A 26,126-nucleotide genomic window follows, 5' to 3' on the forward strand; every position below is an offset into this window, starting at 1 on the left:
AGATTATATATAACCTTCAGAAATTACTGCAATTTACTGTGTGCAATTCCACGCTGACAACTATAGCAGTTCCTCAGCAGCCTACTGCGGACACTAAGATTTTGCTGTAATTTATTATTTCCACACAGCAGATCTGATAATATGAGCGGTTGTATGCCTTCTGAAGCTTCTACAGTTTACAGGGTAAGTCTTGTCTTACATTTAGTTACTCTTTTGGAATTTGTTTTACCTCTGGATGGGAGAATTGAGTTGCAAGATGGTCTCAAGAATCACAGTACTGTAGGAGTTGGAAGGGACTGTTAGTAGGGTCAGACAGTCCAACCTCCCTTGCTAAGGCAGGTTCCATACTTCAGGTTGCATAGGAGAGCGTCCAGGCAGGTTTTGAGTATCTCCAGAGAGACTCCACAATCCCTGTGGGCAACCTGTTCCAGATGTCTTTGACTCAAACCAGCTGATGTTTAGAAGCATAAGCTGTGTTTGTGTGGAGGAAGATTTGAGAAGGAATCCCTAGTGAGGACTATCCTGGCACAGAGGCAGTAGGTAGAGTATACCTGCTGTGAGCCATCCACGTGGTCTCTAGGCAGAATCAGCCTGGGACTATAACCAGGTCAGGTTTTACTTGGCACCGGTTCTGCCTGCTCCCAGCTCCTTTTGGAGTTACTAGTATGCCTTTCACGCTTCTCAACCCATCTGGGTCCAGCAGGACTTACCAGTGAAAGCATGAAGATAATCAGCTTTCAGGTTTGAATTAGCTCCTCGTGTTTGATATGGTTCCTATCAGGGCGATAACCTGCCCGTATGGGAGGATCCCATGCGTAAACCACCTCTAGAGACCCATTTAGGACTGGAAGACTTTCCAGTACTTGTTGGGTTGGTTTTTTTTTATGTTTTCCAAAGGATTTCAGATTTTTTGCCTTGGACAATGCACATTGGTGACAGAACAAGGGGAAATGATTTCAAGCTTAAAGAGGGTACATTTGGGCTGGATATGAGGAAAAAGTCTTACAGTGAGGGTGGTGATTGGACCAGATGATCTTTAAAGGTCCCTTCCAACTCTAAGAATTCTATGATCCTATAAGCAGCTTCTCAGCAAAACATCCTGAGTATCTTCATACTTAAAGATGAGTCCAAGGCGTGGTTATGTTGAAAGGCTTTCAAAATGTTTGGTAGCAAATTTTATTTCCAGCTCCTTCTTACATCTTTAATTTAGATTATATCTTCTTTTGATTCCATCATCTCTCAGACCAGAATTGCTGTCTCATGTTTGGACTTTGCTTGTCTCACAAGGATGCAATCCTGCTGCCCTCAGTGGTCTAATTTATTTTGTGGTGAGGCCAAGTGAGCTTTTACTTCAATTCAGGGAAGAAAAAAAGTCTGGGAAAGAATGTAAAGTGTAAACATTGAATTCCTATAATCAGCAACAATGTAAGTGCCAGACTATACTGAGCGTACACATGGGTTTAATTTTCATAGTTTTTGCGGCTCTCTGCTTGCAGATGATCATAGAATAACTGGATAGCTTATTTAATGGTTTTCTTTCTTTCTTTTTTTTTTTTTTGAGTAGGGGAATTTACAGCAGTAGCATTCCTATGGGTGCGATCCAAAATACGTTCTGCAATTGTACCCTCGGATTCAGTACCTTGATAGTTCTTTCTTTAAAAAAAAAAAAAAAGCACTAGATGCCTGTGAGTATGTACATATATACGTAGAGTTCACCTGGTAGATACATCGCATCGAAATGCTCAGGGCCTGATGGAGTGCAGTCTCTGTGGCAATGGCTGCTTACTGTGTGTCTGCGCGCAGGAGAGCATCCTAACGATGTGCGGGACAACGGGCGTTAATCTGCATCGCAGCCTCTAGAGGGTGCTGTAACACAGGCGCACAAATGTATTCGGATTTTCAGATGTTGCTTCTAATTTTGGGCCGCTAACTTTAGCCACCCTGGCTCAGTTTTAAAGGCTTTGTAACTTCTGTTAACTTTAATTACGTGTGCCATACACGTGGGCCTGCAAAGTGCCCATGTTGTCAAACTTGCCCCGGGACAACCGAAGCAAAATAAAGTCAAATGAGTAGCTTTGAGGAGGCTTTTAATTAAAGCATGAAATGATAGCTCTAGTCTTTAGAGAACAAGCAAGAGAAAGACTGCTATTTTGGTCGCTACCAATTTGTACCTTCCCAGTTTGAAGGAAGCGCTGCTCCTCCACAAGGTCTCTGGGCTGAAGCTGTGGGCAGGGTTCCTCTGGCTCCTCCTGTGCTCGCTGCCCTTTGTGCAAGGCTGTGGGTCAGGGCAGGGCGACCGCTGTTTGATCTTTGCCCCCAGGAACACTGCTGCACCAGCCCACAGGCTCTGGTGCTGCATGCTTGCCTGCAATTCAGCCCATTGCACCACAGCCACGAGCTCATCTGTGTGCTCAGATGAGCCTATCCCTCATCCCCGCGCTTTGGGAAAAGGAAGCCACTGTGTGCAGATTCATAGTGCTTCATCTCGTTATGTGGCTCAGAATTTGGAATGGTTCGGTGGGTGTTCAGAACGTCATACCTTATGGAAGGATTTCCCTTGTTTCTTATAAAAGCCTGTCATCAATAAGCATTTTTTTTTTTTAAAGGTTTGGAAAATCCTTTCAGTTCCAAACCTCAGCAGGACACCTGACTTGTACCAATTACTGTGACTGTGAGCTGCACTGAGGTGTTCCTGGGGGCTCGCTGAAAAATGAAGTCCAGATCATGTAACTTGCATATGGTCAGAGAGGAAAAATTCCAGCCCTCGTTCCATGCAGGAGGAAGCACGGTGTCCTTGCTGTTCTGAATCGTGCTCTGTACGGCATCACCACCAGCAGTAACCTGGGGTAGCTTTGCTGTGGCCTGACTTCAGTACTTGCTTTCACAAAACTCTCAATGGACGGGAAGAAGAAGGCAGAGAAGAGCACCACAAAAAGAAACTTAGTTCCATTAATTAAACAAATAATCTGGAAGAAAAGTAGGACCTTTTATTGAATTACTGGAGGGATTCAGTTGTTTTTTCTTTCCGTCCTGTGCTGCAAGAGCAGTACGTAACGAAAAGTGAAGCGTAGTATCTATTAAATATTCTCAATCCTGCACGTTAGCTGACTTTGCTGTATCTGGATCACAAATCTAGATCTGCACGTTCCATTTGCCCACATTTCGGATGCACTTGAAATATCAGGACTGAGACTGGGGAGGAGAAGCCAGACGCATTATGTAGAGCTGAACTGCAACTTCCTGGTGCTGTTCTCTAAAGAGCCCAGAATATCTCTCAGATGGAAGCGTTCTTCTTGGCTTCACGTTTAGGCAGCACGTGTCATTCGTTCAGGCCCACTGCTTTTTGCAGTCAGGATAACGTGATTGGCAGTGATGATCTCTCGTGCTGTATGCTTTTCTTCTTGCACCACTTCAATATTGAAGCATTTTCTTTCAAACAATGCATAGAACATGGCACCGTTGATGGGGTGGTCAGCAAGTTTGTGTGAAAGATTAGAAATGAGGACAAAGGGTAAGGGCCTTGTCTACGTTTCCTCAGGAAGCTGAAGACAAAGACTAGAGTAAGATTCCAGATCTTTGGTTCCCATGCTGTAACCACAAAATTATCATGGGACTTCCTAAAAAAAAAAAAGTGTTTCTGTAGTAAATCCAAGAATGTTATCCACATTTCTTAATCCCTAAAAATGAAAACATACTGTGCTATATAAAAAGGAAACAGAAGTGAGGTGATGCTACTCCCACCCCTATTTATATATTCTGGAGTTTGGTTTGTTTTCCTGGCTTCCTTCAATTTACTCACCTTTTCCAACGAGCTTTCATGACCAATATCTCGACTGTTGATTTAAAACTCATGTTTACTGAAGGTAGGTAAACATGTGCGGGGCAAAGTAGAGCTTCAGACAGCAGATTTTGTTAGAGTGCAGTCATTGCTCTCTGGCTGCTCTGAGATTTGTGCTGTTGCTGTGCGAAGGCATGCTGGAGCACGGTGCTTCCTACCAGCTCTGTGTTCTTCTGACCAATTCTTGTGGTCACATATATTTGGCTTTCCAAGCAACAAAACAGGCAAGCAGTTTGTGTTCCTCACCGGTACAGGTGATATTGGTTGGATCAGGCCTGCAGAACAGGCATCACACAGAGGCTTGGAGCGAGGTTCTCATGCTGGTTTTGAGTTGTAGCCAGTTTCAGGGGGAAATCTTTGCCCTCGGGAAGACTAAACCTCATTGTTAGCCCCCGCATACGTGAAAAAAAAATGCAGCTGGACTGTCCTAAAATAAATAACATGTAAGCTGTGTTTTGATCTCATTGGCTCCTCTCTGCTTGTTGGGGCATATGCAGAGGTGCCCACATCTGGGTGTGAGATTATGTCACCTTTCCCTTCTCTCAGGTGTGTCCATTTGTCCTGAGCTACGATCACTTTTGTCTCGCAGCTTCCTTTCTGCAAAATTGTACCTGCTGTGGGCCTCCATAATGATCATCGCTTGCTTCTTGTGTGTCCAACTATCTCCTTCCAGCAAATTTCCAGAGAAAATTTCCGAGGAAGGCTGCAGCAATCAGCTGATGGCACAATCCTGCATCTCAGCAGTGCATATTTCAAGTGTTAGTGTTTGTCACTGAGGCACGGGCTCTGTTATGGAGGTGGCTATGGATGCTCCTTGCATGCCCCTGCCTGTGTGCAAGGGGCAGGACTCCATGCCAAGTAACCACAGTATTGCCAAGCAACTGCTGACTCAAAAATATACTGCTATACCTCACCTGGAGCACCAGCACTGAACCATCAGTTCCCTCTCTGGAGACCTTGATATCTGCAAAGCCCAATGCCAAAGTAAGATAGCAGCCTGGCCCCTGCATATATTTAAACTTCTATTTAATGAGCATCTCCACATTGTTGTGGAGAAATGTGTTTGCTGTGGGCTTGCGTGCCAGGCATGCACTGCATGCTTACACCGGCATGAGGAGATTGCAGTTTGTATCAGTTAATGGTTTGGCACAGTCCTGCCACGAATGCCCAGATTTTAAGGCCCTCAAGTTTTTGGTTTTGCGTTTATTAAAATTGCTGAGTGGCTGATCACCTTCCCATCGTCCTGCTCTCCTTGTTTGGTTAAAACAAGAAAAACTTTTTTGTGCAGAGGGTGCTCTCAATCCCCCTGTTGATGTCATTGATGAAGATGCTAAAGAGCACCGGTCCCAGTACTGACCCTTGAGGGACACCACTTGTCACCAATCTCCATCCAGACACTGAGCCATTGACCACCACTCTCTGGGTACAATCTCACAACCAGTTCCTCATCCATCAGTCTACCTGTTGAATCCACATCTTTCCAATTTGGAGAGAAGAATGTTGCGGGAGCCGTGTCAAAGGCCCTACTGAAGTCCAGATAGATGACACTGGTGGCTCTTTCCTGTCCACTGACATGGTTACATCATCATAAAAAGCCACAGGGTAGGTCAGGTAGGACCTGCTCCTGGATGAAGCTGTGCTGGTTATCCCATATCACCTCCCTGTTTTCCTTGTACCTTAGCATATATTCCCAAGGATCTGTTCCACGCTCTTCCCTGGCACAGAGGTGAGGCTAACAGGTCGGTAGCTCCCTGGGTCATCCTTTATAACCCTTCTTAAAATGGGTGCTATATTGCCTTTTTTCCAATCACCAGGGACTTCATCTGACTGCTATGACTTTTCAAATATCATTGAGAGTGGCTTGGCAGCTATGTCAGCCAATTCCCTCAGGACTCTGGGATGCATCTCATCGGGGCCCATAGATTTATGGATCTTCAGCTCCACAGGCAGTCACAAACCTGATCTTCACTTACAGTGGAAGGGGCAATGCTCCCCCAGTTCCCACCTTCTGAACCGTCTACCCGAGGGCTGTGTGTAGAGCAGTTGCTGGTGAAGGCTGAGGGAAAGAAGTTGCTGAATACCTCAGCCTTCTCTTTGCCCATTGTTACTAGCCCACCTGTGTGGCTCACTAGGGAGGGCACACCTTCCTGGACTTTCCTTTTCCAGTTGATGTACCTATAGAAGCCTTTATTCTTCTTTGTGCCCCTTGCAAAGTCCAGTTCCAGTTGGGCCTTGGCCTACACAGCCCAACAGCCCTATATTCCTCCTAGGTTAACCCTCCCTGCTTGCACTGGTGCATTTTCTTCTTGCTCTCATCAAAGACTCTCATCATTTCATACTTGACATGAGAATGCCACCCATTTTGAAGTAAAAAGGAATAAAAATTGCTGCTTTTGTTTCTGATGGGGGTTCCCAGCTCATCTCTGTCCTTCCATCTGACATGAAGAACGAGGCTGTATCTTCCAGAGAGTGAGAGAGGACGGTGGTGTCCAAGCGTGGGTCAGTTTCAGCCTCTGATCTCCTGTTCCATTCACAAAGGCCTTGAATTGTGCTAGGGGAAGTTCAGGTTGGGTGTTAGGAAAAATCTCTTCTCAGAAAGAGCAGTGAGGCACTGGCACAGGATGGCCAGGGAGGTGGTGGAGTTGCTGTCCCTGGAGCTGTTCAAGAAATGTATAGATACGGCACTGAGGGACATGGGTTAGTGGGCACTGTGGGGGTGGCCTGGTGGTTGGATTTAATGATCTTAGAGAGTTTTCCAGCCTTAACGATTCTGTGATTCAATTATTTTTTGCTTATCTCTCTCAGGACCTGAAGGCTTAGGTTCATCTCCCATTGATACAACTGACAGAAGTGCAAGGTTGCCATGGGCTTCCTTGACAGTCAATAATGGGTAATGTTTGAAGAGCAAGGCAGATCTCAGAGGGTTTAATCATTCTCTGGAGCTGCAGCTGACCACAGATGGAGCTGCACAGCAGGCGTGTGGCTACACCAGCCCTCTAATAGCGGCGCCTCTTGGGCGTGCCTGGAAGGAAGGGATGGCTCCCGGCCTTTGTCCCACATTGCTCCATTAGTTTGAGCCAGCCATCTCTTTTCCTTCATAATCATCACAGTGTGCTGCTGTTTTCCAAATGCTCTGGAGAGCCTTCTTTCTTCTGTGAACTGTCCCCAGGTGTAATTCATATTCCCCAAAGCTTCCAGCTTTAGGAGCTCCCTACTGATGTTATGTTAGAAGAGGGTTAAACAGTCTCTCTAGGAAGCAGAGAACTTTATCATAGCTAAGTAGGATGAGCACACACGTAATCCCCTTACAAAGCCACTTGCCTTCCAACTCTGGTGCATAAAAATTAAAAAAGGATTGGATCAATGTTATTTTTCTCGTATCTAATTCGAGAACAATAGAACACATTAAGTAATTAAAATGTTCACCTTTAAGGTGCTTAAAAGCAAAGCTGCCGGCAGATATATAATTAGCTGCTGTTAGCTGCTTCCTTATTTACTTCAGTTAATTTATCTAGTGTGGGGTCTTTCAGCTTGGAGCTTTATTTAGAAAATGTTGTTGCATAAGGTAATGCAGCGGAATAGGTGGGGATTACAATTAAAAGCTTACAAAAATGATAGTTTATTAAGCCAACATACATACTAGTATACAGCATTTCGGGTCCTCTTTGTAGTGTCATCTACAGGTGTTGGCAATTAATCTTTTGTCAGAACTATAGTCCTTAAGAGCTGCATAAAATCACCCCAAATGGTACTATTTTTCTTGTGTTGCTGTTGGTTTTTTTTGCACAGAGACTGCAATTAGCTCTCTCTCCATGAGCTGCAGGCATCACTGCTTGTGAGTAAGGCCTATTCATTTTGCTTCTTTTTTGTCAGGTGTCTTAACAATCCAATTGCAATGGGAAAGCAGACCTTGGGGAGCTGTCTGCAGTTTGTTTATTGTTCTGATGTTGTTTGTGAATGAGGGACTCCGCTGAAGAGCCCACAGTGTTTATGGTCTGGATAAGACATATGGGAGGCTGGGAGATAAAGACTGACATTGGGGCAGAGGGGAAATATCCCTTATTATTGTACTGGTGTTTTCTGAGCGTTGTAGAGGAAGTGAGCCTTTACAGTGCAAGATGTCTCGCCCCTGAAATGATAAGTAATGCCTACAGATATCAGCTGCTGGGATCTACTACTCTTGCTGGGCTGTCTTTGAAGGTTTGGGGGCTGCTCTGCTCCGGGTGCCCCAGGAAACCTCCCCACCTCTCCTGTCTTGACAGCTGATCTCAGCTACACCCCCGGGTCTGTATGTGTTTGTATTCCCATTCGTATTCTGACAGAGATAAAAAACGATGGTTTTTGCACAGTATAAATGATTGTACTTCCCTGTAGGTCTCGAGTTCAACAGCCACAGGAGACTGAGCCTGTCAGCAAATGAGCCCTACCTGGCTTTTGCTTTCTTAGCCAAGTGTTGATTCCGTGGCTCCTGACAAGTGCAGCTCAATATAGAAATCATGTGTGTGAGGTGACATTTTTCCTGTCCTACGGAACATTTTTCTGTGCCTGTATTTACTGTGTTTCTCAGGGTCTCAGGAGCAAACCCTGCTAGCAGCTCCTGTGCTGAACTCAGGACTGACCCGTCCCTCCTGGAGTACCACACACTTCTAATGACCACTGGATGTTCCAGGGCCTTACCCAGACTGCAACAAAGTGTGGGCAGTTGCTGGTCTGCAATAACGTTCCCAAAGCTGGCAGGGTTTTACCAAAGCTGAATCCTTCCAATGGGTGGGACCTGCTCCTCCCGCATTGCTGTCCCTGCTGGGCTGCTGCTCCTTTTCCCAGCTGACAGACAGACAAGCACATGGAGCCTTCAAACTTGACTTGGCCTATGCTACAGGGGTGGAAAGAGGACAAATCCCAGGCATATGGTGTTCCCCTGCTTTTCTGTCCACAAGTCATTCCTGTTTGACGGCTAGCGAGCCCACATCAGTTAATCTGCTCTTACAGCATGCTTTGAGTGTCTCCAGCCTCCATCTGATCTTCACCAAACGGTGAGAAAGGTGAGGAGTTTGTGCTTCATCAGAAATATCTCGTGCTTCCATGCATCTTCTCTGAATGTGACTCCCAGATGTTTCCAAGCCAACTGATGAGCCCTTGGGCACCCCTGCAGGGAGCTGTTGTAGAGCTGGGAGACTCCAAAGACAGTTGAGTTGTGCTCCAAGCCTCTCGAGGGTTGCAGGAAAGAAACAGGATCTTGTGTCTGCTGAGGATGGGGCCAGCTCCTCCCAGGTATGGGCGGAGTCACTCTGAGTACTGGGTAAGCCCAGATCAGGGCACTCGAAGACAGCAGCTCCAGAGAAATGCCTGTGTGAAAGTTCAGTGTACAACAGGAACTTTAAGCCACATCTCCTGATAAGAAACTAGGAACCTTAAGTAACAGACTAGGAAATGAGACAAAAGGTAGCAACTGTGTTTATCATTCAAAGGATCTGCCTCGCCCTCTGACTTCACCCTTCCTGCAGCAGCTGGGTCACCCAGACCTAGTTTTCAGATGACAGCTCTGGACTCTTTGGAACCATGATGAAGCTCCACTAAGGAAGAGCTTTCTCCAAGTGCTGGTGCTTTTCACAATCCCCTATTACCAAAACCAGCCGCTATGGGTTGTGTGGGCACCACGGCTGGAGAAACCCAACTGACGCTTTCCATGGAAGCTAATTCTCCTCCTGGCAGGCAGGGATAAAGGTTAACTCAGCTGTTCAAACTGATTTAAATTCAGCTGCACATGGCTGCAGATTGCACCTTTTGTTCCTGACAAATACGAGCACAATGTTTGCTCTGAAAATTCACCGTTTCTCATGTACGATCTTTCCCCTCGCTGTTCATCTTGGAGACGTGGAGTTTTGCTTGGCAGGAGGACAGTGCAGGAGGGTGGTCGGGCTGGGTGGGAAGCAGCACCACCTGGGATGTGGGGTTTCCTCTTTTCCTCTGAACTCTTGTGCTACTTCTAATATCAGCAGTGAAATGCAAACAGCAAAAAAATTCTTCTAAACTACTGAGAGCAAAGGGGAGAAGATGCGCTCTAGTGAGAGCAGGAAGAGGATGGTGGTGGATACAGCTGGTGACAGAGGGCTTGTTGGGGCCCTTTTCCAGCTTGGAGGCTGGATTCAAATACGGGAACTGTCAGGGCTCCCAGCTGTTTTCCAAGGGCGCAGTGTTACATTTTAACTGCCCTCCCTGCCTCGCATCTCTTAGCTCTGGATGTAAGGGCACACAGTTTCATAGAATAGAATCATAGAATGGCCTGGGCTGGAATGGACCTCAAGGATCATCAAGTTCCAACCCCATTGCCACAGGCAAGGTTGCCAGCCACTAGATTTCCTGCCTACCTGAGGGAAATACTTGTGGTAGGTGGACAGTTGGACTGGATGATCTTAGAGGTCTTTTCCAGCCTTGGTGATTCTATGATTCTATGACTTCACTATGTGGATTGTTCCCACCAAGGAGCACCCATCAGGAGCAGCGTGCCACAACAACAACCATACAGTCTGTGGAGCCCTACAAGGCCTATCAGACACACAGGGGCATCTCTGCTCAGGTAATCAGCCAGCTTTCTCTGCCAAACAGAGCAGGTAGAAATGGCTCTGCCTGACTCCGAAAGTCACTCCATGAAGAATTTGTGAAGGATTTCAAAAAAGTATTATTATTTTTTTAATTATCAACTACATTCTGTGGGAACTATGAAATGACTGCATAATATGGTCAGGCAAAGTGTTATAAGAAATTTCTGCTTGAGCTTGGATACTCTCTCCATGTGAATGTTTTACGCTGTAATGTCAGAAAAATGCGCATATACAGTATAACGAATGTTTGCAGATCATTTCTCTAGCTCTATGAACTGAGAAAATAACAAAGAAAATGAATTAGATAATATGATGCTGGTGACCACAGAGCTGTTTCAAGGCTATTCTCCAGCCTGTTTCCTTTCGCACAAAAGAGCTGACTTTACATTCTGCCCATTCCAAAACTCATCACGTTCAACACGGGACCAAACCACAGGCACAGTGCTGGGGAGCACAGGAGAAATGGAAAAGCTTTTCCAGAAGTTGGCAGTTTACAGCAGGATCTTGAAAAATGATTTGCTTGGATTCAATGATATTTCTTCTCTGCTCCAGACAGGGTTTTTCTAGGAGATCGTTTGGTTCACCATGGTTGAACCAGCTGAAATTCCAGCCAGATGAATGAGCTAAAATTTAGAAATTGCTTTCAGCAAGCTCTGCTTTCCTGAGCACTGCTGTGTCCTCACCCAAGCAATTTGCTGCCCATCATAACATCAATCTACTCACACCCTGGGCAGGTGTCTCATGGCCCTATGCTGTGCTCACTTTTATTTGTTCCCCCAAATGTCATTGTCCCTTAGCACAGCGATCTTACAGTGACACCAGTGGAATTGCACCTTCTAGCTGATTGAGTCCTGCTTGAAATGAGGTCGTCAAGGGGTGTTAAGTGTCCTATATCAGTACCTTAAGACTTGAGCAGTCCAGTCCCTGTGGTTAATTGCAGCGAAGCATGTCCAGGACAAGTGTCAGGGCTTGGGCACAAATCTCACAAGCACCACAGAAGTGAGGGGCACAGGTGGAAAGCCAGAGGACATGTCTAGCCTAAGAGTGGCTCTCTGGGGGTAATTTATCTACTTAAAGAACCTCTCCTGATATTGGTACAGCTCTGCTGGAAAATCTTGGTGGTATACTAACCTGGTAACGTGGATGTCAGCCAGATGAGCTACACCAGGGAAAAGTTTCTGATGTTCTTTACTTTACCCACAGGATTTCTACTAGTATGACACTACTGATCTAGGGCTGGGGCTGTCAGCAGACCTGACTGATGGCTGTGGCTGGCTGATGTCTTTGACCAGGAAACCAAGGGGCCAGGAGACAGGGGCACCTACTCCAGGCTTGGATTTGAGGATGGGCAGCAAATTATCAGGGTGAGGAAACAGCGGTGCTTCCTCATTAGAAAGCAGCTTCTAATGAGTTCTTATCTCATTTGGGAACTAGCTGTTGATATCAACAGCTGAGTACAAAATTTACTGATAGCATAACAGAATGATTTGGGTTGTAAAGGACCTTAAGATCATGTAGTCCAACCCCTCTGCCATGAGCAGCTGCTAGACCAGGGTGCTGAAAACCCCATCAAACCCAGCTTTGAACAGGTGCAATGATGGGACATCCATACCAACTCTGGGCAACCTGTTCCAGAGGCTCACCACCGACAGGTTCAACACAGGCCCAGCTCAGGCTGGCACTGATGTCCTGGCCCTGGTGCAGCATGCAACGTGGGGCTATCTAAGGCTGGCATGCTCGGGGTCCTTGTGCCTCAGAGGTGGCCCAATGCCACAGAGTTCCGGCAGTCATCTTCACTTGCATGTGCTGCAAAGTCTTCTCTGATGATTAGATAATAGGAATTGCCCATTTACTTTCATTTCAATTGTGCGTGACTGGATCAAGGATGCGTGCTCCCTCTGCTTCAATTACGTATTTTGGTTTAATGTAGTCCAGATGGCTATTTCATCTCAGCTTTTATATTTATTCATGGCCTTTCTATTTAACTTCCTTAAAACAAATACTCACTTGTAGGCGTATATTAATTCAGGGACAAGAACTGCCTCAATCAATATGTTGAGGTTAAGTTCCTATACCACAATAGGTCCTATGTACGTAATTTCTATTTTTACTACCCCATTGCAAGCCTCAAATATATGACCAATCTCTTTAAAGAGTTTACTTTGATTTTTTCTCAGATTTAAATAAATAACATCTATCTCGATCATTAAATTTACAACATGCAGATATTCTTTCTTTGACATTTTGGTTAAACCCTTCTGCAAACTTTGGCTGAATACTTGCACACCAAGTACCCAAAATGTTTGCCAATGTGATAGTACACCGCCTCCAACTGTGGCTCGGGCATCCAGCAGAGTGTATGATTTGTTGCTGAATTTTTGTGCAATTCTGCAACCAGCATGTGAACAGGAAGAGGAAGAAAGCTTGAGAGGCCAACAAATTAAATACTGAGACTTTTCAGCTTCCAACCACATCGTTGTCGAAGCTGTGTGTGCTGTGTGTTGGTGTGGATGTTGCTGCGGGGACCTGAGGGCAGAACTGAGAACAGTGGAGCACTGGGACGTGGTGGGAGCTGGGGCTCAAGCTGTGGGACGGCAGAGGGGGAGCAGGGAGTGGGGAGAAGGAAGGAACAGTTTGATACTTCTTGTATTTGATTTGGGCTTTTAGTTCTTGTTTGGATAACAGGATTGCAATTCCTCTTGGTACACTTATACTAAGAACATCTGAAACTCGGCTGCAGCTAGACAACAGACTTTCATTTCGCGTAATCTGATTTTAGCTTCAGTGATTAGCTGCTCTGTTGTCAACAGCAAAATCTAATTGTCATTGTAGTTTCTCTTCTGGAGCCAATACGTGCTAACATCTTACAAACAGGCTTTCATCTCACACTTTTTCTTCTCGTGTAATGTCTCCCTAGGCATTAGCAAACAGGAGTGTGCAGGGCAGAGGTAATTTCAGACCGAGGTGTGAGGAAGCTGGTAGCAATCACTTGCCAGTTCTTCTGTTGCACTCAATGGACACAGTGAGCTTTCTTTTAATATTCTGGGCATTACCAATGGTCTGAAAACCTGGTATCCATATACATCCTCTAGCATCCCTAGAATAAATGTTCCCTTCATGATGCTCATTGTGTTAGGAGTCCCAGAACCAGATTCTAAATAGGATTTTAGAACTGAGTGAGAGTGACTTCTCCAAAAATCAGCCTGAAACTGAGGCTAGATGGGTTGTTCACCTCCTGACAAGGTTTTGTTGGAAATTATTTTTTGTTTGTGAAATTATTTCCTCCAGCAATTGCTTTTAAAAAGAATAAGAGTTTTCCGTGGATTTTTCTCTTCCCTGCCAAACTCATTAAATCACAGAGCCAGATAGTTATCTTAAACACAAATCCTACACCTGGGAGGAAAAGGAGGTGGCAAAGAGTGGAGTGAGGAGAAGCGTCCTTGGGACGTGGCATATCACTGCTAATGCCACACATTAGCAGCCTTTGGAATCTCTGTCCATGGAGTTAGTTCCCTTTGGGATACCTTGCACGCTTCCAGCCTAGCAATAAGTTAAAAGTCACTCCCAGTTCATGCTTCAGAGAAAACCCTCCAAAAAACCTACACATGAGAAAACATGCGCTTTCCAGTGAAATGACCTTAGTCTAACTGGAAAAGCAGGAACAGTACACAGTCACCCTCAATGCAATGGCATAAAAGTTTGCCTGCACAAATTAAAGTCCACCCGTTTGTCAATATTTCTGCAGTTGTGCCCTCAGGATTTGTAGGGCACATATGTGCTTGTTTATCCCAAGCCACAAGCCGTGCCAGCCAGCTCAGACAAGCACGTTTTTCTTGATGCTGCCAGTAAACAAGGAGGGCAATACTCACTGTGCTGGACGCTATCCCCATGAGCCTGATGGAATGTCTAGATGGCTAAACCACTCTTACCCTGTTAATAACATACCTGAATGAGGCATCATCTTTGCTCATGACCTCGTGAGTAAGGCTGGAGCCTTGAGCATTTGGACTTGACCCAAGTTGGAACGCCCATGGTTGGCCCATCCAATGTTTTCCTCATCAGTTGGTTGAAAATTTCTATGCATGGGTGGGAGTCCATGCATGGCCCATAGCCAAAAGGAGGACAGGAGATTGTTTCACTCCAAAATCTACATCGGTGAAGGACTGAGCAAAGTCTCAGTTGTAACTGCAAGTTATAACTTGGCTTCGGAGTTATGGTGTATGCACCCTGGGCAGTACAAATACTGCTGTGGTTATAGGAAAAACTGTTAATTTGTCAGTTTTCTGAGTAAACAATAAATTCACATGTTAGAATAAAATCTGACCACAAAATCGCTGGTCAGAATTTCTGCCCCTTAAATGTAACATCTTTGTGAGCGTGTTTTCCAGCTGCCTTCCCAGGCTCACCTAGTGCCAGCTACCTGGTGCTTTAGAGGGCGTAGGTTTGCCCGGAATAAGCTGCACAGGACAGCCAGCATTTTTGGTTACCCCCATGAGGCCCTGCATTAACAGCTGGAACCTTCTGTAATCACTTGGATTATATCTATCTGACACAGACACACACAGTGATTGCATAGAAATTTAAGAACAGTTGATGGTGCTGAAAAGGGGAGCCAGGTTTCTTGCTGCTTGCTCTTATGTGTGCTATCCTGGATTCACTTTCCTTTATTGCTACGATTTTCCTTTCTCTGTTTAACCTCATCCCCATAGGCCATCTTTAGTCAGATTACTGACAACTGATTTAATCGGTCTTATGGGGATGTACTCTGAGAGGCTCTCATGGAATAACGTGAGATGCTTGGTGCTGGCAACCATTCATAACATGCCCCACTTCATTTTCCTCTTATATTAATTTTTGTAGTGTTGAGAGATGGTGCTCTTCTTCATAAGTGGATTGTTTTTGGACAGAGACAGGATGCTGCACAGTTTTGAGAGTGATTTTGCAATTGCTTTTAATAAACGTCACTGTGCTGCTAGATGGGAATTTAACTCATGGTGTGTAAGGCTGGAAATCAAGAAGCCATCAGTCCTACACCTGGCTTGGCCGATCAGGCTGTGACCCAGTTCTTTCAGGTAGGCTGTTTGAAACACAGGGTACTGGGGAATGGACCCATGGTAGGCAGCTTCAGCTGAGGCATGTGTGGCTCCTTTGGCAAGCTGCTGGCTGGGGAGAGACACGTGTGCAGGGTGGTGCAGAGTTACTGGTGTCACCAGCTCTTCTGACACGAGATCAGCATCTAGGAAGCAATAATTTTAGCAAAAGAAATTGACCTTCTGGAAGGAGAAGTACATGGAGAGCTCTGAGTAAAAGACGCATGACTACCAAGGAGCACGATTGCTTCTAAATTGTGAATTAAATTAAAGTGGTTTGTATATTTTCTTTCTTCGGTGGTACTTATAGACAGCAGTTATACAGCAGCACTTGAGTTTCCTCTCTGGAAATACATTGTAGACCACAGGAAATTGCTAAGTCTAAATAAATGGGCTTATTAACTAAATAGAATATCTATCAAGACCGGACTCTTTGTGATCACGTTTCCCATTACATTCCAGCAACTATTTGAAACGTGGGCAAAGATCCCAAAAATCCAAGTAGATGGAACTACATGAGTTTTCCCTGACTTCAGCACGGCTGCATAAGGACACGAAGGTGGATCCTGCAGAGGGGCTGAAGCACTGACTCACACAGTATCACTGGTAGATATCTCCCCAAGTTTTACAGCATAGGATCTTGGTGTTTCACTACATTTTGAATTGCACCTCTCCTGCTTTCTTGTCATTTTCTTACTCCCCTTTCCTTGTTACCAAGCTTAAATTCACACTGTGGAGCTAATTGCTCCCCACGCATTTGGATGCGGCACTTTCAGTGTGCCAGAAACTGCAGCCAAGCATGCTCACTTCTGAGAGCCCACTGAAATTATTTGACTCACCTTAGAAACACTGCAGGTAATGGCAGAGTTGTGTTAATACTGCCGTGAGGGGAAAGCAAATCCCGCAGAAACAGGCACAAGAGGCTGGTAATAGCAACTGCTGCCCACAAGACATATTTGAAAAATCTCATGCTGAAAAACTGTTTTTTTTAAAGCCGTTTGATTCATTGGTTTCTTCCTTGGCAATGTAAAAGAAGTTGAGAAAAAGACACTAGGAATAGAACAGAACTAGAAAATACTCAAGTTCAGGAATAAGAAATCTTTTGCTGCAGTAGTGTGAGTAAGGATTGACTAAATGCCATCATGAAAGTTGAGAATGGTGCTGCATTTCTGTAGCTCTGCAGAATGCTCCAGAAATTGACTGGTCAATGCTGCCCATGGTCCTCTGGGAACACAGCTCGTTCTGCACCAATAGGAAAACATGGAGCCAACAGCTTGAGGGGCCTGGGGCACCCAGGTCAGTGAGGAGTGGTCCAACAACAAACTGAAGTCCTTTATTTAAATGGATTCAGCTCCAACTCAAGACTCTTCAGCTCTTTTTGTCCCCACTGCCCTGATTAGGAGCTGCTCCAGAGCTGCAGTGTCCTTGAAGGCTCGAAGTGGGCTGCCAGGCATTGCCCAGGCCCTGCTCTGGTAGGCCTCCATCAGGTCGTGCTGTGCACCGAGACCTGCAATGGTACTCCTCCAGAACCAAGCACACTAGATGTGTCCTACTGCTCCTGCCCTGTGCTTTTTCCAGCCTTGGTTCATCCTTTCTGACTGTTGGCAGCTAGAACAGAACACATACCACTGGATTACCAGTGCCTTGAAAATAGGATCAACAATTCCCATTTCCACTGGAAATGCTTCAGTGCTTCATTGCTCATCACAGTGTGCTGGTGGTGACTTACAGCCGGCCAATGACTGAGACACCTGCAATTTTTCCATCTGCTATTACTTTTAATTCCAAGTTTATTGTAGGAATAGTCATTTCTGATCCCTAAGTGCTTGAATTCCCATCCGTTCCCTGTGCCTTCAGAATCACCCTGTTTCCCCCATCAAATATCCCAGTCCAATCTGACAGTGTTCTGAAAAGCTAACTGTTTTAAGACACTTCTGTGTTTTGTGTCAACACCATTTCTCAAAATACAAAAAAACCCAACTCCTCAGTATGACCTTTCTACCAGAATTACCCTCTAATCTCTTAATTCCCAATTAATACTTGCTCATTATCTATTTCTTCTTTGCCTTCCTCACCGAGATGCTCTCTTCCCCATTTCAAAGGATAATTTCCCTTTGTTCTCCCATCAATTGGTTCATTGATGTCCAGATAGATGAGATCTATGATCTGTAAAAATTCAATCGTTCACACGATCAGCTCCTTATTAAAGAAAAAGCTACCATTTTATCCTGTTTTCCCATTAACTCCATGGTCGTGATTACTTTTCCCTGCAAAATGTATTTTAAATTGTGCAGACCCTTCTGGAACCTGACTTTATAGGAGTTACAGAAATAGTCTGGGAATTGCCTAGATTGATTTTCTCTCCGGTCCCTGGTAAGATATTGGGCTTTCATTTTCTTCGTTCTTAAGCCATACAGTACTATTCCTGAGCTGAGAGATTTACTGCAACCTGTCATTATCAAACCTCCACTTTCACAGAGGAGATCTTGGAGGAAAACTTGAGCAGACAGAGCTCTCCATGCATTGCTTCTCCCCTTGACAGGGCAGGATTTGATGATAATGCAGGTGGCCAAATGATGAAAAAGGTGGACTGAATGGGATCAGGACTTGGAGGGGACGTCTATGCCCTGTGGGGATAGAGCAAGGCACAAGAGCCTCAGTGAATGGGAAATGTCACAAGTGTGTCAGGTGGCACAGGGTCAGCTGAAGACTCCAGATTGCCTTCAAGCAGTGGCTGTTCTTGCTCGCCTTTTTGGGCTAAGCCACGTGAAGGATCAATGCACTCAGCCCTGCACCATCTTCATTCAGCACCAGGCTGCAAAAGGCAGAGCCAAACCTTGTGCCGCGAGCAGGAGACATCCCTCAGCAGCCAAATGAGAGCAAGGCTGCCTCTGACAGGAGGAAATGAGTTTAGGCTTTAAAGACAGCACTGGCAGGTCACTCATTCTCTGTGGAAAGGAGTTTTGATGTGTAGCTATCTCTCTGTCCAATTAAGAAGCAACATTGATGAGTGTGGTCTTGCCTGAAGGCTGTTGACCATGGCCTGAGCGGCTGCGTAGCCCAGAAGCACAGTTCTGGGATGAACCCAGGAGAACTTGGTCAGTGTCTATGTTCAACCCTGCGAACCTCTCCAGAGTCAGTGTCTTCAGCAGCTTTTAAAGAACCGGTTTTTGATGCTGATTTTGAAGGAATTTTGAATCACTTGTGATTTGGTATTACAGCCACGTTACGCTTGAACGCAGAAGTGTCCACGAGGGCTGTTCAAAAGCTATTTTTACTTCTGCAAACAAAGAAGCCCTTGATACCAAATGAGTGACTATATCCCCTAAGTATGCTGGTTTGTCTAAATATGGAGATATTAGTAAGCATTTATTTTCACTGTCCGAAAAAGGAGGAATTACTGTTTCCTTTTTTTAAAAAAAAAACTTTAATGGAGAGAAGAAAAAAAGCCCTATGGACAAGGGCATTTTTTTTAATTTCCCAAGAAATAATACTCTTCTCTCTGTGCACAATATTGGCCTTGCTTCCACAACAAAAATATTCTTTCAGGATATTTTGATTATGTCCCTTGGGAGGACATCATCATCAGCTGTTTTCCAGATGTTTTTGTATTTCTTAATCATACTTTCTCACTGGCTGTGAGATCTGATTCAAAACCAAAGAATATCATCCCATCCGGCATAGCTCTTCTGAGTTCCCAGGAAGTGTTTATTCTTGTAGCTTACATACATGAATTTAATTGAAAGATAAAGTGAAATAAATCTATTTAGAGTGTAGTTATATACGTGATGCTCCACTGGCAGCCTAGATCTACCAACATTGCCACTAGGAGATAAACGATGAGGAGAATTTATCAATCCTCATCAGGTTGAACTTTACAAGTCTACCCTGTGGAATTCTGAGTGCCCTTTTTGAAATCTTTGGGTTCACAGCACCTTGCAGAATTATATGAACAGCGTGGTGTTACCATCTCCATCAATTGTCTACAGAAAATGAAGAACAGGACAGGCACTCGTGGTGCTAACCTTCAGTTCACTCTCAGCCTCCAGCTGCTTTCAAGACAGAAATGTCTTGAGCCAGAAGAAGAAATTCTTTCAGGATTTCCCCCTCATTACCATGCTTGGTTCCTCTGAGTCCTTCCAGCAACGATATGCTTCTCAGCCAGGAGTCCCACAGACACTGCTGCCTTATGCTGGTCTTAGACATGGCACTGAGGGACATGGTTAGTGGGCATGGTGGTGATGGTTGGACTAGAAGATCTTAGTGGTCTTTTCCAGCCTTAATGGTTTTATGATTCCATGATTCAGCATGGCTCCCTGTATCGCCACATTGTACCAAATGCCTGTTAAACCTTCCCCATGCATGCATCTCCTTTCCACACAGGGAATCACTTGCTTGCTCCCCTCCTCCCCGCTTGGCTGCTGTGCCTCATCTGCCATCGCCTTTGCTTGCCTCTACACCGATGCTCCCCTTGGTCATGAGGGGTCATGGCCAAGATGGTCAAGATACGGTATTTGGGCAAACTATGGAGCTCTGCTGTGGTACTTTCTGTTTTGTAATTCCCTAAAAGAGTTCAAATTTACTTTTTGCACACTAACAAAAACTGAGTGGAAATTTTCAGAGAACTATCTGTCATAACCACAGAACATATAGTTCCTCAGTAGTAGGAGTAGCTCAGAACCCCCTTTTTTTTTGTGAAATTAAGATTTTTCTTCCTTTTTTCATCGCTATGAATTTATCTACGCTGAATTCTACCCCCATTTTATTGACATAGTCATCCAGTCTATTGAGGCCCTTCTGCCACCCTTTGCAGGTTGCCCTTACTACCCTGGGTGCTGTCATCAGAAGATGTTCTCATCTTCTGCTTACTTTCTCTTCCACGTTGTTTACAGCATGTTGATCTACACATCCTAGCATAAACTGCAGAGTCTGCTCATGAACTTTCTCCTCAGCAATTCATAGAACCCCAGGATGGCTGAGACTGGCAGTGCCCTCTGAGATATCTGGCCCACCCCTGCTCCAGCAGGGGGTGAAGGTCTTCAAGGAGGAGACCCCACAGCCTCTGGGCAACCTGTGCCAGTGCTCCGGCACCGCACAGCACAGCAGTGCTGCCTGGTGCTCAGAGGGAGCCCCTGTGCTCCAGTTTGTGCCCACAGTCTCTTGTCCAGGCACTGGGCACCACTGAAAAGTCATATTCTGCTTCCTCTCTTATGACCAAGTCTTTGGTTTCCCTAAGATCCTGCTGAGGAGTTTCGTCAGAAGCATTTGATCGAGGAGCCCTGGCAAGGCAGTCTTGATTCTCTGCATCTGTTGAGAGATTGTTTCACTAGCTCAATGATGCAAGAGTCTGCCTTTACTCCAGGCACTTGATTTTGTGTTTTTAGACTGAAATTCTCCATCAAAAAGTCCAATTTCCCTGCTGACCCATACTCCAAATTGTTATCTATTTCTGCATGTAATAGAGGTCAACTGCTCCTTAATCAAAATGGTACCTTCTCCTTCCATGTTATAATGCATAATAATAACCTGTGTATTCCTGCTCTCAAAAGTTAGTTGGCTATGCGTATCTCGGTGGGTTTATGCAGGACCTTGTTTGATGAGAATGGGCCTCCAAAATCCCACTGAAACCCTAGCATAAGGACAACAGCCATCCTGAGCAAATCAGAACATGCCTAGAGAATGCTTTATGCATAATGGGATGTATGGTCTAACCAGCAAAACAAAATGAATGTGAATTTTTGAGAAAAAAAAAAGTTCTACTTCTAAAAAAATCATGTCAAGCATTTTTTTTCTTAAAAGATAGTTTTTCCAGTAATTTCTATAATTACCTGAAGAATTTCTTTTCATTGTCTATACAGTAATCCTCCAGGAATCTTTGTTCTAAGACATATTGAGGTCAATGAATTTATCTCGTTTTCTTTTGTAAAGGTCCAAATCCTACAAACATTTGAGCATAGCAGTGTTTTTGTAGGCAGTGGACATGTACAGTTTTGCAAGCACTCATAGCACTCATAACACACACTGTGTTAGGTTCTTGGATACACCCACGTGTTTTTTTTTTTATAATTTTTCACTCTAAAGGAGATGGGGAAACACGATCCTGTTTATGTAGATGTTGAAAATAATTTTTTTAATGGATGCCAAATGTTAGGCTAGCAACCTTGAGAGTCTGGTCACTCCTTATAGAAATGCAGATGAATGGAAAACTCCATAAGAAGTTCCTCTACATATTTTATTCTGGATTTTCCTAGTTATCAGCCCCCTTGGGATCTGCAGTTTCAGGAAGAAGGATGTGGTGTGGCCCTGCGGCTTCGGAGAGCCTGAGACTGCATGAGGTGTCCTCTGGCCAGACTGAAGACAAGACCCATCATCTCCTCTCCACTCCCCCAGCCTTGCTGGTGGGCAGAGCAATCACAAATCAGGCTGGGGTCACAATGCTGCAGGCATCCTGGGATGAGCTGAGAAAAGTGGTGATCCTGGGCTGCAGAACTGGCTGTGAAACTCAGTCCTGCTGGGCTGTTCAGAGTGTATATGTTTGCACAGGTTTCTCTTCTTCCTTCTTTTCCTTAGCCACATCAGACACATGTGAACATCTTCCCTTGTTACTGGTCTGTTTTCAGAACACACATTTTCAACTTTCCCCAGCCATCCCATTGTCTCTCCTGAAATTCAGGCTCCCAGCCAGCTGGGACACTGGGTCTTGTTTATGTGTAACCTCAGCATTTACACAGAATCATAGAATCCGGGAATCATCTAGGCTGGAAAACAACTTAAAGATCACCAAAGCCAACTGTCGACCTGACCTACTGAGCCCTATCACTAAACAATGTCCCTTAGTGCCATGTCCACGTATCTCATAAACACCGCCAGGGATGGGCAGCCCATTCCATTGTTTGACTTCTTCAAGAATTGAAGAAATTCTTCCTGATGTCCAACCTAAATCTTCCTTATTAAAACTTGAGACTGTTTCCTCATGCTTCTTTGCTACTGCACAAAACCTGGGTCTGACCCTACTCATTCATTCTCTCCTTCCCCAGGACAGAACCAGAAAGGAGAAAAGAGCATCAACATCAAAATTCCCAAGAAAACTAGGCAGAATATTTATTCTCCTTGTAAGATTTGTCATGTCTGCCATTTATTTTTGACACCAGTCTACTGCTGTTGTGGGATGACAAGCCCATGGGTGTGAGTGGTGTAAGAGAGTGAGGCCTTAGACTGTGCAAACACAATAACAGTTGTGACATGGATCCACCTCCAGTGGCTGCGGGGTCCTGCAGGGTCAGAGCTGGAAGACCTTCTGACATCGATATCCTGAAGTTACTCGGGCACCTGCTAGCCTACTGCCTACTTCCACAAGTCTCAGTTAGAGGAAGAAAGAACCACAAACCACAGGAAGAAAACACATACACTGGAAAGCAATAATTGTCCATTTTTTGGCTTTTGCAAAGGAAGTGGATGCAGGTGAGCACAGATTGGAATGCGGTTTCTAATTTGTTGACATTTGCTTATTCAAGTGCAGATGAGGTAAAAAAAAACCTGCAGTTCAGTTTAATACCGTTATCCATTAGGAAGTACAGGCTGTTTATTTTAGTGCTACTTCTTTCTGATTTATAACTCCCATGTAAACTCTACGCAGGCTTTACAGAACAGAGCTGTGCCAGGTTCAAGGATTGAGACCTTTACCATACATTCCCATTAATAAAACCTTCATATTTGCCAGAGGCAGCCTATAGTTTGTTTTCATAAAAAGGAAGCACTGTGAACTTCTCCATGGAGTTTTCACTTACAATCTTCCTCATTTTATTTCTCCTTAACCTTAAAATATATCGTTTCAGCTGAAAGCCATTGGTTCCACTTTGTACAGGGAAGGCAGAGCAGAACAGTGTGAGATGAAATGTGGGAGCTCGTCCAGAATGATGCAATGAAGAAAGCGTCTTCAGCTGCAAATGTGGAAGTAGCCAAGATGCACAAACCACCTCTCTCCTTCAAGCTAGAATGAAAATGGAACTGAAAATATCATTTCTGGGAGGCATGAGCAATAGTCTCAGGACCTGTTGTAAAAAAGGAAGTTGTTTAAATATACAAAGTTTGCATTAGGAGCTTTTGGAAGGCAGATGAGCAGAAATTACTTGCTGATCATGCCATGCATTTTTAGAGGTTCTCCTCATTCATCCCTGTTACTTATGTGCTCACCTATTCTTTCACTAGGAAGAGCTGCTTAGCCCACAGAGATCCACATTTCACCATGCATGAATTGTAAAACCACTATAGGAAGAGTGTTTAGTGAAGAGTTAATGGCTTCCTTAGAAGGATAATACAGTTAACAGTGGAGAGGATGTACAGCTAAATATGGCCCTTATAAAACTTAGCAGATTCCATTAAAAAACAGACGTGCAGGAAGTGTCTAGTTCCTATTAGAACTGATTGTACACAGTTGCATGGGAAGAAATAAATTTAGTGTACAGAATTTTACATCACATCCTTTGAAAGCAGTGAATTCTCTGGGGTCCGCAACTCTCTACATCTGGTCCACATGCACATATGTACACACACAAACAATTAACTGGTGTGCAAGGACTTTAAAGGAAAATACATATCTAAAAGTCAGCGCCTACACATGCTGAAGTGAATGGCAATGTTGTGACTGGCTGCAACGTTTCTGGGTTGGGTTGCACCCAAATCCATAAGAGAGAGATCTTCCTCCTCCCGATGCTGCACTCGCCTGGGGGAGCTCCATGTGTGTATGAAGGAGGGAGAAACCCATTCCTGTGCTTTGTGAGTTAGAAAAGCCATTCCATTCTTTTCTTTGGTCTAATTCTTATTTTAGAAATAAGACAAGAACTAGTTATAGAATTTCCATCATTTGGTAGATCATTTATTATGAACAGAAAATTGCATTTTCTCTTATTCAAGTTAACTGATTTTATGGGATTCTACATGTTTATTTTGGAGATATTTTCAGGAGCAAAATCTGGAGCCGGAATCATCTAGCATTAAATGGTGGCTGTTCACAGGAGCCTAAAAAGCCTTTCTCAACTGTGTTTGAAATGACTTTTTTATTCATTTGTGGGGACATCAAAGAATCAGTTTGCCTCTAGCCACACTTCTGCTGCCAGCAGGTATTGCCAAGGAAGTGACCCAGAGAGCATCAAGACAAATGTGTGCTGAAGTGCAAGGTAAAAATGCCTACCAGCATAAAGAGGTGGACTCCAAGTATGTTTCTGGACTCAAACCCAAGGCTTTTGTTCCCAGAAGACTCACTTCCCATCAGTACATGGTGAAGCTTCAAGCCTGTGCAGTGAGGATGCCCCAACTGGGCTCAAGGCTTGTGGAGGAAGGAGGCTCCAGGCCTCTTTCGGGTGGGAGCTTGGGCTGCCCTGCAGTCCCCAGTGGGGACAAGAGTCATGCCTGGCTCCTCACACTGCCCTGTGGCCTCTGAGAACTGAGACATCACAAAAATAATGTTCAAAACCAAATATCCTTGAAAGCTGTTGTGTTGTAGCACCCCAGAAGAATCTCCATACTTTGGTGCCTGGCCTGTAATAAGGAGAAAGTCTAAAAATGCAGATTGAGAAATCAAAGCAGCAGCCATCATACCATGGACAAGTGCTTTGACAGGTGGGTAACGAGGTATCTCCTGTAGTGACATATTATCATATGCTAGGAAGCAAATTAAACCAGGGTGCCTGGTCCATCTGGATTTGCAACACCGGTAAGAAAGAGCAAAGTGAAGAGAACCACTATGGCCAAGAAAAGGGTATGGAAGATGAAAAGGACTTTTTCAATACAGAATCTGGGTTTTACGTTGTGTTTTTATTGCTACAGATGGCTTTGTGTGGAATATGGTGGCTGTCCTGCTGTGTTGGAAGAATTATGTTCAATTTAAATGTCTGGATTTCCAGTCTACAGGTTTTGTAGGAAATAAGTAAGCAGTTTAATGCAAGAAATAAGAAGAAAACTCTCTGCTGCACACAGCATTTACAAATCATTTTTTGGTCATTTGGTATTTAATGAAATACCTTGCATCAAGAATACTGAGACAAGAAGTGAAATTAAATGACTGACGCTGTTCGGTATATGCTGCTGGGGCAGAATGATTTTTTTCTCCAATGAAAGGTACCTATTTCAGCTACCTTGGCAGCTCCAAAGTTCATCTGCTGGCTTTGGATAAGGCTTGCACAGCAAATCCCCCATACACAGCAGGGCACGGGCAGACAAACCTTTACAACGAGGTTACTTCTCAACTCCAGGAGCATGCTACGTAATGAGAATGCAAAGTAGCAGCAGCAGCAGAACATTATTGAACAGCACGCCTAACACTTTGTTATTACTTACCATCTGGTAAAAGTTAAATTTCATTAATAAATATTATTATTTACTATGGATTTCAGGAGGCTGTGAGAGCCATGGGAAAATCTACCCGAGCAGCAGCAAGTTCTCTGATGTTCTTCATAATGGCCTCTTTACAAAGTCTAAATAATTTTCCTGTTTAGTTCTATGCAAGCAACAAAAATGTTCAAAAACAGGAATACATATTTCATTTTGTGCAGAGCTTCTTAGAGAATTCATCAGCTGAATTTATCTGGCGAGCACAGA

The 26,126-nt window shown here is 44.5% G+C and overlaps 2 long non-coding RNA genes across 2 annotated transcripts; one reads left to right on the forward strand and one right to left on the reverse strand.

Moving 5' to 3' along the window:
* On the reverse strand, positions 7,442-10,268 carry LOC110393214. The gene is made up of 2 exons (XR_002434890.1): positions 10,207-10,268; positions 7,442-9,184 (listed from the first exon to the last, which is right to left on the reverse strand). It is a non-coding gene; the product is annotated as an uncharacterized LOC110393214 (long non-coding RNA).
* LOC110393213 lies at positions 10,313-24,173 on the forward strand. Its single transcript, XR_002434889.1, has 3 exons — positions 10,313-10,415; positions 22,568-22,991; positions 23,366-24,173. It is a non-coding gene; the product is annotated as an uncharacterized LOC110393213 (long non-coding RNA).

Source organism: Numida meleagris, chromosome 2 (assembly GCF_002078875.1).
Source record: "Numida meleagris isolate 19003 breed g44 Domestic line chromosome 2, NumMel1.0, whole genome shotgun sequence".
NCBI lineage: Eukaryota > Metazoa > Chordata > Aves > Galliformes > Numididae > Numida > Numida meleagris.